Genomic DNA, 15746 nt, shown 5'->3' with positions numbered 1-15746 from the left:
GCTTTGTGGCTGCAAGGTCAGCTTTTTTCTTCCTTGGTGCTTAACTGCCAATGCATAATGCACTAATTAGCACATCACCTGATATGGGAGAGGGTCATTTAGGTTATGCATCTGTCAAAGAATATCAAATTTTCATTTTTAATGCAGAACTGTTGGCACAGGAGACGTAAGAGCCCTTGTATTTTTTTGTTAGGGTGTTAAAATCTGGAAGAGGAAGTTGTCCAGTGCAGCTGTGAGATTCAGTAGCACTGCATTGACTCCACCGAATGGCATTTCACTTTCAGTGGTGGCCTAGCTAAAATGAATGTACAGGACAGCCCAAATCCTGCCTTTCCTTTGCTGGTTTAGGAAGCCCTGTTGCAAAATGTCAGTGCGATTCCTCTGATAAAATCTGGATTAAAAATTCAGTATATGAGAGACTGATGCAAGCGATCAGCAGCTGCTCCATGTTCCTAGTGGAAAGGGAATGGTGAGGCCAAGAGATGAACTGTATACTGCTGTGCATATGGCATCACAGTGCCCATTTAACAAAAATCCTCAGGGAACGCTGTGACGCTATTTGAGGAAGCTCTCTGGACATTGTTGAGATTCAGTGACAATCAGCTCCACATGCTTTACTTCATTTTTTAGAAAAAGCACCTGAAATGGTCTTAGAGCAACGCTGAAAAGTAAATAGGAATGTTAGGGGCACTGGTAGTTTGAGATGCATTTTGGAATGACTGCTGCAGCCAAGTACATCTGAAAGAACAGCAGTGCTTTGCAATCACAGATTTGGTGACTGGCGGAGGCGCAGAAATTCAGTGATTGCTACCTGCAAGTAGTGGGTTAATTTTGAGGTAAACATTTGAGTTCTAGTACATTTAAAGTGTTAAAATTCTCAAAAATTTGTCAGTCCTCACCCTATAGCTAATACTGTGCTGCCACAGCATCTTGGACACTCTTGGATAACGCAGTGTAACAGATAAAATGCATTTCCCAGGCTTTTCAGAAATGACTAAGCCAGTTGTCTTCTTTTTATTCCTTGTCCCCTTTTTCTCACTTCACCCATCCGAAGTACCAAGCCAGTGAGAAATGAGTAGGTTATTTGAATCTCTCTCATCAGCTTCAACTGAGAATTAAAATCTGCATTTGCAGCATGGGAAGGAATGAAGGGAAGCATGGATTTTGGAGCCAGTGCTGGTTCACATCTGGCTGGTGAGTAGTCAGAGGCAGCATGCACCTCCCTGCACTAGGCTTAATACTGCTTACCTTCCAACTGAGAACATCAAGGGTTTCCTGAGCCCTAACTTCATGCCTGTAGTTGATTCTTAGTTATCCCAACCCTCTGTAGCCCCAAGAGATCTCACGGCTGTGAAACCCATCCTGTGAAACCAGCCCCGCCACAGGGTGTGTGGTGGTTTTCTTCAGCGGGCTGTTAGCAGTTGTCGCTGGAACAGCTTCTGTTCTTTCATCAGCTTGTCCCACCTAATAAACACAGAAATGTAGCCCTGGGGAGAATTTTCTTCCTAAGCAGTGAAGCATTTTCCCAGTAGCAAACCAGCAGCGTTTTGTTCTTTGGGCAGCTCTGCCCTTTTGGGTAGTTCTTTTTAATTTCCCTCTTCACTATTCCCTTGAGACCTGTGGCTGAAAATTGAATATGGCAATATGTCACAGATTCACATTTTGTTTAGACCTTTGTAATAAGGCTCTGCCTCAGTAAATACTTAAGCAAGTGTAAAGATGTGCCTTAAGTATATGCTTAATTTCCTCTCCTGGAAAGCAATTGAGCTTCTGATAAAGGCCCATTGAACTCAATGATGTTGACAAAATCAGTGCCATAAGTGCTGAAAACTGATTGCTTTTGCTCTTTTTACTTTTCTTCCCCCTCCTGCCTTAAGAGCAATATGAGAGCAAAGGTGCAGTGTCAAAGCAGACATCCCGGATAGAACTGCAAAATAAACATCCATGTGTGCAAAATGGGATTCTGTAGGTTTTCCATCACAGACATACACATATTTATGAGTATAAATTAAAACACAGGCAGTTTCATCTCCAGGTGGAGAACTTCTTTGAAGTTGTCGTTGTTCTTTGAAGAAGAACCCTTCACTTCTGTGAGGGTGACAGAGCCCTGGAACAGGCTGCCCAGGGAGGCTGTGGAGTCTCCTTCTCTGGAAGTCTTCAAAACCCGCCTGGATGCCACCCTGTGCTCTGGGTGTCCCTGCTGGAGCAGGAGGTTGGACTGGATGATCTCTAGAGGTCCCTTCCAACCTCAACCATTCTGGCATTCTGTGTTATCACACAGTCCCCATTTGGAGTTGAGATACCCTGTGAGCAGTTAACCTGGAATTTCCAGATAGGGCAGAGTGCTCCGTAGATAACAATCATTGGGTTGTGATGCTGTCATTTGTACGTGTGCATGTATCTGCCAGGCACCTGGGTGCCTGGCTCTGTGCACTCTGTGTTGAGGGTACAAAAGAGGGTTGGTTCCTCCCGCATTGGTCAAAGTGCCAAGTTGGCCAGAGGCAATATTATTTACAACATCTTTTCCTGATGTATATGAATAGTTGTAGTACCCATACCTGGCATGGCTTAAATGAAAGGGTAATACACTATGCAAAGTCTTCATGTTAATGAGGAATGCAGTGATTTGACTGCTGTTTTTTCCATTTCCATATATTGGTGTGAAAGTTCCCTGTGAACTCATGGAAAATAATGGGAAGAGCTGGTCAGCTGTCATCTTGCTCTCACTTGGTGTAGGCTCCACCCTATTGAAAATTGAAGTTGAAGGTTTTAACAGTGTTGAAATATGTATGTGTTTCATTTTATCTGGAGACAGAATAAAGTCAACTTGCATAGAAATTACTTAACCATTAATTTCCAATGAAACAATTGAGCCTCAATTAAGTAAGATGAAAGGAGCGTCTCAAGACGCCCACATCCTATCTGAATTTGCTAAACTCCCCATACTCTTCAAAAGAAGCATAACTTCACTTGAAGCCTGCTCAAGGAATTTCATTATTTTTTTTTCTGTTTGTTATTTCATGCTGGTGCCATTAAGGCAGTTTTCAGTGGCCTAAGTCTGGCAGACGTTCTTGTTTCCAGTTTGATTCGAGGCCTGTCATTAAACGTGGCTTGCTGTGAGTTGCAGACTGCAGCTGGCTGCAGCGTGCTGCTAAAGGTGGCCTGGGGAGGCATGGCCAGACATGGGCCAGGACAGCTCCGTGGCTCAGGCAGAGCACGGAGAGCAGAAACTTGTCTCTCTGGAGACAAGTTTCATCTCTCCTTGCGAGGATGCGTGGTCTCATGGCCACGTGGCTCCATGCTGCTCCTTGATCTTTCCCAATTCACTGCGAATTCCCAAGAATTCCCAAGAATTTCCCACTTCCTTCTTGCTTTCCCAATTCCTTCTTACTTTTGTAAAGTCTAGAATATCTTTGCACATTTACATCTTAGCCACATTCAATGCGGGTAGTCTCCTATTCCAAGATTCATTACTTTCCCTCAAGATTTGATTGTGGAGGAGGATTTCCGCATCCTGAAAGTTACTTGAGGCACTAAAAAATGTCCAAGATGATCGTGATTCAATAGAAAAAGAAGCGTACAGGAAGCAAGAAAATGAGCTGATCTGTCCTGATATGACACTCATCTTTCCATGACAGAGAGACACTTAGGGCTTGATCTCATGGCCTCTTTCCTCATTCAGTTAACTCCAGGCCATGGTTTAATTCTTTATATCCTGTCAAACCTTTTGGTCTTTTAATCTGGAAACATCTGATTACCATGGGCTACAGGACTGCTCTGGCTGTGGTGAGTTTTGCCTCCTGATTTTCTCCCACACTCCTTGGTTTTGCTTAATAAGAATAAGGAACAAAGAGTCCAGCTCAGTGCAAAGACACAGAGATCTGAGACAACTCTGCTGGCAGGAGCTATTTGATGCCCACATTTGGCATGGAGGGGATAAGAATTATTAATTTTAATGTAAGCATCAGGGCAGGAAGTGGGATTGTAATTGGCCATTAATGTTGTTTGCCTTTATGCAAAATAAATTATTTGTTGCCCAAAGGGCTTCCAATGTGGAAATAGCTTTCTGCTAATTGCTTCCAAAAAAAAGCCTGTCCATGTGAAGAGGTAGTACGGCCACGTGCATTGCGGTCTTTCTCTTTCAAGGTGAAAGGAGACAGTTCTGAAGGAGAGAGCAATCTGCTTTGCCAGCATTGCTATAGTTAATAAAAGTGCTCCTAAGGCCTGAGAATCTAAGGCCCCTTGAGCCTTGCTTCTGGGCATGAGCAAATGAAATATTTAAAGACATGAAGATGGAGAAGCAGCTGTGAGGATTCCAGTGGTCCCTTCCAGGCTGAGATTCTAACTCATTCAGACACTTGGAGAGATGCCCGGGGGCACCTGCCGGGGCTTTGCGCGCTGGCCTCTGGGCAAGGACATCCCCGGATGCAGAGCTGCTGGATCCAGAGCTGCTGGGGACAGCGGGACGTCCCCGCGCCTCCCACCAGCCCCTCTTGGCTGGCCGGACCAGGGACGGCTCTCACTGCTCCCCGTGCCACAGCTGGATCGGCCCGGGCCACGCAGGGTGGTTTGGTGGGAGCTGCTGACAGCCTTTCCCACAACTCGGCCTTGTAGCTGGGGGCTCTTTTTTTTAACTTGGGTGTCTGTAACTATTTCTTCAAAGTTATATTTTCTTATAAATTGGTAGATTTTGGCAATAGGATTTTTATTTTATTTTTGCCTTTTTTCTCTCTCCATATATGTTAGAAGCTGGCATTCTGGGAAGGTGTCCGTGTTTTTCCATTTGTCCGTGAGACAGTCTCTTTCTGGGTCTCTCTGTAAAAGCAAATTAACGTCTTGTCTCTGCAGTAAGTCTTCTTGTATGCAAAATGAAAAGTTGCCCTGGGCTGCAGTTCTGTACAATTAGTGTTTCCACTGTCACACTGCAAACAGCACATGCTGCACTCCTGTGCCACTGTAACCTGCATCACTGTTGTACTCAAGTCAACGAATAAAGTTTGGAGCTTTATTCTTAATGGCTGGATGCATGTTGCCTCATTTATTTGTTTTTCATCTTGCAGATTCATATGAAAGCCTTTTTACGAAGCAGGATGTGCCCTCAGGAGTGAAGGGAGAGACAGGCAAGTGACCAGGTGACAACAGGCAGACAGAATTACGTGCTGCCCGTGAGGTTCTCACCAGTGGTATGAGTGGGAGGACGATGTTTCCTGTAACAAAGTCACTAGAAATATATATTCATGCAGACCACATAAGGGTTATAGTGTCACAAATTACTTTGTGGTTTAAAAGCACCTCAGATGTCAGAGAGGCCAGCTAAGCCACACTGCTTTATCAGCTTCACCATCTGAATGGCTTTGTTCCTTTAAAACCCCTTTTAAGTTTAGCTACTCCGTGCCTGACTTGAAAAGGTATTTCTGTCTTAATATTTAAAGTTAGGTGTTGGCTTATTTACTGGGAGCCTTAAACCTGCCCAGCCCTGGTCTGCATGTGGAAAATGGTAGAGAAGATGCCATTCAAGGAGGTAGGGCCATAAAACCTCTATGAATGTGCTGAACGCCTGTGTCTCCAGCAGCCACTCAAAAAAAGCAGGTTTAGGCGCCCTGCACATCAGACAAACCTGCAGCCCTTCCTGACGCTACCCTGGAGGGCAGAACCACAAGGGGAAGGGCTCTTGCTCCACGCAGATACCCCTGGAGAGCCCTGCACCTGTGCAGCTCTCCAGCTCACCTAATGATGAGCAGCTCCACGGAATGAATCGGGGCCTCCTGCAGTTCCAGGACCCAGAGCAGCCAGAGCTGGAGCTCCATTCAGGCTGCTCCTTGGGTTTGTTTGCCAAGGGGCAGGACCAGGGTTACTATTTGAAGTCAAGTCCCCAAACTGGGGATCAGATCTACAAACATGCAAAGGAATGGGGAGGAACCTTAACTCAGGCCACTGATGATCTGCATCGCAGCCCTCTGTGCAGGCAGGAGGACAGATACAAGCACAGGTTTGGCCAAGTGTCCTGGAGCCCATGGAGAGCCCCTGCAGTATCCAGATCTGTGCCCTGATGTGTCGTCTCTTCCATTCCTCATCCCTCTGAGTCTCATCCCTGCCCTCACCCCACGCCCATCCTTATTCTGCACAGCTTCCCTCTCACAAGAAGGTCAAGCTTCCCTCAGAGTTATTTCAATGAACTGGGTTGTAAATATGTAAGAGCTGAGGTTCAGATGAAGAGAGTGTGAAGACTCCTGCTTGGAGAGCAGCAAACAGAGAGCTCAAGGTTGCATTCACAACCTAGGCAATGCCGAGACCTGTGTTATACTGCATTTGGGCTAGAACTTAAGGAAAAAGGAAAGAAGGTTAATTTATTGCAAGTGTTGGAAATCTGACACCATGAGAGGCAGAAGCACCACTGCAGCAATGTATTTAAACACAGATATGTTTAACTAGGTAGCTGCAGTGTCCAGTTGGAACAGCCCTAACCAGAACCGGACCATTTATAAACGTGGGCCCAAGATGACGCGTGTCCCAGACACCAAGTCACCTTTCAGCAGGCACATAAGCCTGTGGACATCAGCAGGTCTGTGCACATGTTCCAGGATCCTTGTTTCTCTGTCTCCCCCATGTTTATAGCCATTCCATCTGCTGCCCCCTCACAGCTCTCAGGGATATGCCAGACCACTGCAAATGCACCATGACATAGCAGCTCATTTTCTCTGCTCAGCACCAGCATGGGAAAGCTCAAGCTCCAGGAAACCCCTGTCCTGGGCAAAGCGCAGCCTGCAGCACACGGAGCTGGGCACCTTTCTGAATGTGCCAGGCTAACCTGAGCCGGAGAAGGGATAGGAAGAACCAGGGAGTGTTTGTAAGTGGTGCCCGTTGCTCTGGAAGGTGAACACAAGTCTGAGAGCGGCCTCTCTGCACGGAGGTGCGGGACGGTGAGAGCCCCTCTCAGCGTCTCCACATACTGAGGGAGAAACGAAGGTCTGTGCATGTTGCAGCTGCCCATACAAAGAGCACAGGTCTGAGATTTGGCCCCACGTTTTTGTTGTCATTGTTGCTGCAAATTTACCAACCGCAGAAAAGATATTTTTTAATCTCTCTTTTGAACCAGTCTCATTTCTTTTTAAGAATTCTCTGCTTGGCTCTCAGCCCCTTTCTTTTAGCAGCAGTTACCAACGTGAGACCCGGGACGTGTCCTGCTCTGTGATTTTAGAGAGCTCTCAGGGCCCCAGGCTGGAGCTCCTTCACCTGGCAGTGTGACAGAGCACTTGACCTGCTGACTCTTACCCAATCCATAGATGCTGGGAACATTATCTCCATTAAAGTACTCGTATTCCTACAGCAGATATGCAAGGATCCAGGTATCACCTCCACAGGATGACAGTGCCAGCCACCCTAAGTGCATTTTTAATTCCTCTACAGTTAAACACAGAAGTGCAGCAAAAAATCTAAGTCTTGTGTTGCCTTTTTTAAAATTCTTTTTTAATTTTTTTTTGGTCAGGCCATTTTCCCTGTTCTTCTCCTCCCCATAAATAATGTGAGGTTTATGACCCCTGAGTAATGACTGTGGAATGCACTACATCCTACAGCATAGCAAGGCATCTGGCAATGGGAATCTTCACAGCATGTCAAGCATACACAGATAATACCACTGTAAATAGATTAGATCAAAACGAGTCAAATGTCAGTGTTAATTTGCTGTCAAGTATACAGCCCAAGACCACTTCCTCCTGCAAAAAGAGAAACCCAGTTCCCAAGTCAGATTTGCTCCTCTGTCACAGGAAGCTTGTTCCTCACCAAAAATCTGCCTGAACTCTGAACGAACAACACTGTGTTTTTTTCCCCTTGCTGTTTTATTTTTCCCTAGTTTTTGTGCCTGTCTGCTGCTGGGGCTGAGTCTGAGAAACAAAAATGCAATCTCGCCTGCCATTTTTCTATTGTAAAAAGGGACTCTTGGGAGAGATATTTACTGTTTTCTATGGCTCAGTCGGAGGGTGAGAAAGAAAAAAATGTTCCAGGAGTTCCCATTACAATTCTTTTTTCCTTTTTTTTTTTTCACATAGACTCACTTTTATTTTGTAAGGACTTGGAGATTAAAGGACGGGCAGCATTGAATCAGGAAGCTCACTGGGCATCCAGAGGTTATGTGGGTCTCGGGGAGCCACTGTGGCCGGTTCTTCTCTGCATTCCCGCTCCCGAATGAAGTGTCTAAGCAGGACTGGATGTAGTCACGGTACTGCTGGGGGTCCAAGAGTTGACGGGGAAAGGAAGAGAGTGGGGACGGGAAACCGGCTGTACAGCCTCTCCTCGGGCTGTGATTTCCTAACAAGTGTGGGGCTTCTCAGCGAGCTCAAGGTGTTCCCACGCCCCCACAGCGTCTTCCTGCCATCAGATATGTCAGCACGGCTGTGGGGTCATTCTCAAAGGCATTGGGTAACAGATCCTGCTAAAAAAAAAAAGAAAAGGAAAACATTTTTAACTTAGTTTTTATTTCTTTGTATAGTTTTTTTTCCCTTTCACATGCAGTCAGTTCCCTGCTTTGACTTAAGGAGTGGCCTCACAAACTGCTGGCATAAAAAACGGGGAAAGCTCAAGTGGCGCAAAGGGGTATGAAGAGAGAGGAGGAGCAGAAATACTCAACACTGTTACAGATAGTCCATGCTTTGTGTCCTGAGATCACAGTTACAGCTCAATGGCAGAGAGGGCAGGAGTCAATCTCTCTTGGTTCTTTCGTCAATAAATACATTCACATCTTCTAATATAAAATAATTAATGAAGACAAGTATAATTGTCTCCAAGCTTTGAGGTTCACAAAGATATTTTACATCCCTTTGCTGCTTACCCTGACACTCTGTGGTCAAAGGGAGGAGGCAGCGTCTGCAGGCCAGAGCACTAGGGCTCAGATGGAAAAGTGTAGAGGACACTAAAAATTGTGCATTGTCCTTTCATTGTTGTCCCTGCAAGTAGCTTTGCTAACCGGGGAGTTTGGAACTCTCGGGGAGCAACATCCTTAAAGAGGATATTGGGGGCACAGGTAGAAAGGATTGAGCTCTGAAACACGGCAAGGGTTTGTTAGGTCAACATTCATGGAGGAAGATGACATAGTCTCTGCTAGGCACTCTTGCCTTGATGGGGCTTAATGCGATCTTTGCTAAAACTGAGGCAATATTATTCAGACAAAGACTTGAGAGGCAACCTCCATGGTGTGCAATCCTTCTTAAAAAGATTCTGAGTCTTCCCAGTTAGCAGGAATAAAGGGCTAGATGTGGATTGATAACAAATCCCTGGGGATAACACATCTCCAGTGAAGAAACATGTAACGGCAGGGCCAGATCTGGCAGGAGCAGACTTACTTGGAGGCTGACTCTATACTGCCAGAAGTCTCCATATCATAATCACAGGGAGTAGATTGGTTATCTGTTTTCAATTGTTTGCAATATCCCAGCCCCCACAGCATATTAGCTATTAGAGAGAAGAGTTTATGGTAGAGCCAACCTTCTTGTTTAGGAGTGGTCGAGGGTGGCTTCCACACGAAAGCCATGCTCCCTGTTGGCTGACTCTTTTGGACTTAGGCTAGACTGCACCGAAAACAAAACACAGCTAATGACCTTCTAGGCGTTCATTGCTTGATTCATGCTTTGAGGTCTTTATGTAAACCCAAGCGTTTGCTGTGAAATGGGAGACAAGCTAATAGTTGAAAGAGGTTTTACAAAGAATGAACCGCTGCTGAGAAATGCCTACTTTATGACCTTGATGCCATGCTGGATGTTAAATGACTGCCAGTAGCAAACTCTGTGGTATCTCAGTTAGCTCTTAGCCCTAATTATCATTTATAGAGGAATCCCAGCCAGAGGAATGAGAGCTGCAATATAAAGGACTTTAGTGAGATTATTAATGTGACTACATGAATAACTCCCCTAGCAATGATGCTTTTAAGAGCAGAGACACTGTGGGAGGAGATTCATTTGAGATTTTGAATCATTTAGAAGCATGTGATTTATTTTACATGTTTTGGCTTTTGCTGTTTTCTCTCTGCTGCCTTCTACCATTTCCCCTTTACCCCCAGAAAAGATACACAGGGAACTGGATTTAGTTATTTTATTGCCCAGGATTACAAAAAAAGTAGCAGATAAATGCAAATAAAGTTATGCTGTCCATCTAAATACCTGGCACTGTGCTCCAACAACCCTGAGCATGCCACTTCAAGAGAGTTTGCAACTCGAGGATTGGGTTTTTCCCAGCTAACTAATTCTTCAGCTTGCACAAAACTACATGTGTGCTCTTTCTGTCTTCAGAGCAATCCCAGCAGAAGCCCCTTTGGAAGTAAATCTTCCTGCATGCTACCAGTCTATGTGACAACAGGGGTGACCCCAAGACAATCCACCCTGTGATCTGACTGAAAATCCAGCATAACACCATAACAAACAGGGAGTAACTTTCAGCTGTATTGACAAGCTGATCAGACTCATCTACAGCCATCCTGTTGCTAGTGCTGGTAGAAGGTGGGGGAAGAGATGCCCTTTCAGTAGCAATGTGTTTTTAAATAACTTGAAAGCAGCTCTAGTGGTGCAGGTCTGTGGAAATGTGAGGCGAAGTCATGGCTGCCACACTCCTGCCCTCCCCTTCCTGAGCCCTGCTGTGGGCCCTGGGATGGAAGAGCACTCTGAGTCACTGGGGCTACAGGCTGTGGCAAGGCCCTGTCCCGTCCCCTGTCCCCATCGTGGCTGCCCTGACCTTCAAAGGCAGTTGTAAACCACTCAGAGAAGACTGGAGTCAAGAATAAGTCCTCAGAACAAGGTTTGCCTGGAGGCAAGGTGCCCTGGTAGGAGCTGAAACGGCCTGAGGATCCCTGCCTGTTCTTGCAGATGGAGTCACCTCCCTCCAAGGAAGGAGATTCCTAAGACTTCCCTGTCTCCACAAACTCTGCTCCTCTGATGTCCTTCTCTCTCAAACCAAGACATACAGACAGACATGTCAGGCTGACAGACCCCTATCACTCTGTGTCTGCTCTCACAGGCCTGATCTTGACCCACCACCATTCCACAAAGCAGAATAAACAACTGTACACATCATGGCATTCAACTTGGCCTTCTCCCCAGGGGAATACTCATCAAAAATTAATTAGATTTACTAATCCCCACTTTCAGATTGAAAGAAATTCTCCTTAGTCAGATTATCTCAATGTGTGATTGAAGTAAACTAACACAAATTAAAGGCACTTAAAATCTGAAGGTCTAGTAAAACCTACTGTGAGTGTCACGGCAGGTATAGATGTCATTACCACTTGCCACCACTTGTCCACTGAATGTTACCAGCTTCCTCTGCAGTGCAGGAGCAAGCAAAGCTATGGGGAGGCCAAGTGGTTGAACAGAGGTAGATAACTCTGCACTGAGACAGAAGGGCCACAATAACAACTGTGTTTGGTGGGTGGGCAGAGAGAACTGGGGTAGAGGCTACTGCTCAGAAGATGCTGTGAGATAAGAACTCTCAGCATAAGGTCTGTGTGGAGAACTGCTCTCTTCCTGTGGCACAAACCCATGTGTCCCCACACAGCAGCTTTCATAGCAGGCGGAGGGCAGGGGACAACACGCTGCAAGACGAACAGCTGCACCCTCACGGCCACCTCTCGCAGCCGGTCTGTTGTGGCCACTGTGTAGCCCTGTGCTCCCTCAGGAAGGAAGATGGAGGCCTAGTTGGACGTCTGGGGGCCTCAGGCAGGGCAGGCCACTCCTTGCTCCTGCCCCTTGTGTTCCAGGTGAGGTGCACCTCATCCAACTTAGCCTGTGGTGACCCTGCTGGCCGCTGCCCCTTGGCAACAGGCCAGGTTGCCCCCTCCTACCCGAAAAAAACATCTCTGGGCACCTGGCCTGCAGAGTGAAACGGCCTCTGTGTGATATTTTGTCAGCTACAAATCATTGAAAAAGGCCTACATAAAGTCCTAATTGTGTCACAGAACAGGCTCTTCAGTCATCGATCTTCCTATTAAACTTGTGAATCTCAGCTACTCAGCTCTGTTGGAGTTATTTTCCCCTTCCCCTCCTCTTCTTTTAAGCTTCTATTTATATTCTCTCAGTTGTCTCTGCCAGAAGATCTCATGTGGATACATTAGGCCTTTTCAAAAGGAAAGTTGGATTAGAGCGATTTTTCTCCCCGTAGGACACAACAGCTTCATCCTTCATAACAGAGCAATACACTATAACTTCATTATAGATGGCATGAAGCTGGCCTATTTAAATAGAATACTTAATGATAGTCGGGGAGGCAGGAGAAATTCAATTCCACTGGTCTATGTGGGAAGAGAGAAACTGTGTTTTTGGTATTTACCAGTGCTGACTTCTTGACTCTTAAATTCTCCTTTAACAGGAAAATCAGAAAAGATGCAGTAAACACAAATGAGATCTGTTACCCAATAGTTACTTCTGATTTGGCAGGTAGTTTGATATACTCTGAAAGCCAAAATAAACAGCAGACATGAGGTCTGGGAAAGAAACTTGGACTCCTCTTCAGTAGTTAGTCTCCTTGAAACAAATTCCATTTTAACTGGTGCTCTCCTGCATGGACCATAGGTTCTTATTTATTATCGCTTTTCCACTTCTGCAGTGCTGACCTCAGAAGTGTGCTCTGCTTATTGACTTTGGCCGGGTGGAAGTGGTTTAGGCCTAAACAAAACCTCTCTAGTTTTTTCCTTTGGGGGAAAGCCAGAATAAACAGCCTTCTGCGAGCTCAGAGTTGACATCAGACCACAGTTTGTGGTGATGATGGGGAAGGCTTAAAAAAATCCTTTATAAAAGCAACATGCAAAAATTAATGTTTTCCCATATTTAGGTAAAACTAGTTTTTCCTCTTGCCTGGGTAAGTTTACTGGTGCTGAAAGGTGGCAAGAGTTCAGCTCCAGCAAGGCAAGTCCTGCACTGAAGGGCTTGACAGTACAGACAGGATTTTTTGCTGTTTTTTTTTTTTTGTTTGTTTGTTTGTTTGATTGATTGTTTTTGTTTGTTTTTCTGCCAACCTGGGAACAATTTTACTCAGCACTGTTTCACTGGAAGAATCTGTGTGGGTGAATTTTTCAGTATTTGCTCATTGACAGCCATGATTTCCTATCCCATCCCCTCAAAAACTAGGACCATGGCTTATTTATGCATCCGCATCAGAAAATCTTAGGAGGCTGATAGCCATCTCCTGTGGGTACTGTGGAGTGTTATATGATGAAGTACAGCGCACTGATACCCAAGGATGTGTTTTGAGGGTCCCCGACACTGAGCTTTGAAGATGGTGGAACAACTTTCCACTTATTTAACTGGTGATGACCACTGTCAAGGGAAGGCTAAAGAGCTTTCTGGAGGTGGAGGAGTGTCCAAGGTTGAAAACAAGTATCAGGAAAGAACAAGCTCCAGCGTCGATGCTGCCCAGGTTGTCGAGCACATTGTTGTGTCAGCAAGTATCACACTTTGGCCAGAAATAGCTACCCTATCCAGCAGGGGAGAGAAAATAATTCATGCTGTTAGAGCTCCCTGTAATTTGTCCTGGAAGCCATTTGGACTCAACGACTGAAAAGGAAATGTCAAAGAATAGGAAGCCAAGAGAAGCTCATCAAAAAGACATCTGGTCTTGCTGTCTTAAATGGGACATTCCCCCCTCCCTCTAGCCACACTCTTCCCAGCCACGATTTTTTGAAACACTTAAGATCTGAGAGAATCTAAAACATTGCTGGAATGTATCAGCCATGAAGCTTTTGTGTAGCTGAGCAGCTAAACAGCTCTGTTTTTTGTTTGTATTACGGCTGACTGTCTTGACTTTCATTGGTGGAAGTCAGAAGTGGCTGAGCACAGTCAGTGGAACAAGACCAGCACAAGTAAGGGAATGTGTCCCTCACACAAAACACTTCAAAAGGAAGTAATAAGACTTCAAAAGAACAGCATAGGCAGGATGCTTGCTAATCTTCTGAAACGAAGGATTCCTCTTTGGCAGAGGGTTGTCATCCCTCTTCCACTGAGAGCTGGCTACTTTTCCCTGCAACAACCATGTTAACAGTGACCCATCTGCCTCTCTGCTTCTTCTAACCCTTTCTTCATTGGCTCAGCGCTGGCAGGGTCCCAGCTCCTTCCTGGAACCAGACACTAATCTGGTGTGCCAGTTATCTCTGGGGGAAAAGTTTCATTACTGTTCGTTCTCCTGAATGCGCAGCCTGGGATTCTCAGCACTCTTCTGCAATAAGTCGCGTGGCAATGCCATTTATCACAGGCTGTTTCACAAAACTGTGTTCTAGGGATCTGGGTGGCTAAGGGTCTTGCAGTGCGGTGCGGTGGTTCTGATCATATGAACCAAGACAACATCAGCAGAGGCCAGCCAAGATATTCTGAGCTCCCTGGAGAGTAAGTGGAGGCCTCTGTTAAGTTCCCCAGCAGTAACTATCCCCTTAACCCACCAAAAGGAAATTCCAGAAGACAGGCAGGATTCAGTGGATCAAGGTCAAAGATATTGATAGGAGCTCCAAAAACTTATGGAATGTCTTGTCTTTGCTCCTTGCTAGATGGAAGATCAAAGCAGATCATCAACAAGACAGCTGAGCTTGCAGTTACTGCGAGCAGTGATCCCTCTTAGTCCTGGCTGCGTGGTCCCACCCACTTCCTTGGACTTGCTATGATGCTCATACAGTCTCTCTCTTCCTTTCAAGTACAGATGCTTTACCTGGTACCTGCACCAGGTCTGCAACGTGACTCAGATTGCTAGCCTGAGAGAAGAATCTGCCATTTTAGTTTCCCACCTCCTTCACCATGAAAATTGCACCACTTCACCATGAAAGTTGGTCTAGCAATTTTGAAAATGATACAAGGAAAAGGGACCATGTGGCCAGAAGGAGGGGTGGGAGGAAAGATCTTCCCCTTTTAGATATAACAAAGTTATTACATTGGTAAAGCTGTCCTTAGGTCCAGAACTTTGGTTCAGAAGAATATGAATATAGGTAAAAGTAACAGCACAGCATCTCTTTGACAGAAATTCTGTGTAGAGGCTCTCTAATGGAAGGGAACTACCCTCCTGCTCAGATTATGGCAGCATTTCAGCCAGGGAGGCCAGAGTGACCATCAAGACCTTGTCTTTGGCCTCTTCATTTCTTAACATTTCACAGAACACCCTCAGCTCAATCTGACAGACACAGTGTTTGACATGGCTCTCCGTCCTTCAGAAATTTAACCAGGAGAAATTAATCTTGCATGCTGAGATTCCTGAACAGCTTTGATAAGCACTTGAGGTAAAGAAAAGCCTTGTGAAAGAACAGGCTTCCTTAGGAGCGTGGGAGAAACTTCTACCTTTTGTTCTGCCAACTGGAGTATTTTCCCTTTGGAAGCAGTGGTTTGCTGGTGTGAAAGGTAAGTGTAACAGCAAAAATATTAATGAAGCAAAATGCACCTGCTCCATAACTCTTAGATTAGCCAAAGGGTGATAATCTCACTGGTGTTCAGACTGGCTATTAATGCAACATAAACATGTAGCAGTGAAAGAATTACAAGCTGTATTATGATCCTCTGCACTGAAGGAGGGGATGTCAGACACCAGTAAGGGGGGGACTCCAGCAGAATGAGCTTGGTCCTCAAGGCTTGTCACAATGAGTCATCACTCATAAGCAGGAAAATAAGATGAACTATGTGGACACATTGAAATATGTGGTTGACTGCTATTTTATTGGCTCCTGAGAAGCTCAGATAGGAAAAGCAGTAAGCAAATGTTCATTCTAGCTGAGCATCATGGTAAGCTTCCAGCTT

The sequence above is a fragment of the Nothoprocta perdicaria genome, unplaced genomic scaffold, assembly GCF_003342845.1.
Source record: "Nothoprocta perdicaria isolate Ctin4 unplaced genomic scaffold, notPer1 scaffold_7, whole genome shotgun sequence".
Lineage (NCBI taxonomy): Eukaryota > Metazoa > Chordata > Aves > Tinamiformes > Tinamidae > Nothoprocta > Nothoprocta perdicaria.
The sequence above is the reverse complement of the archived record's forward strand: the minus strand, read 5'-3'. Positions refer to the sequence as shown.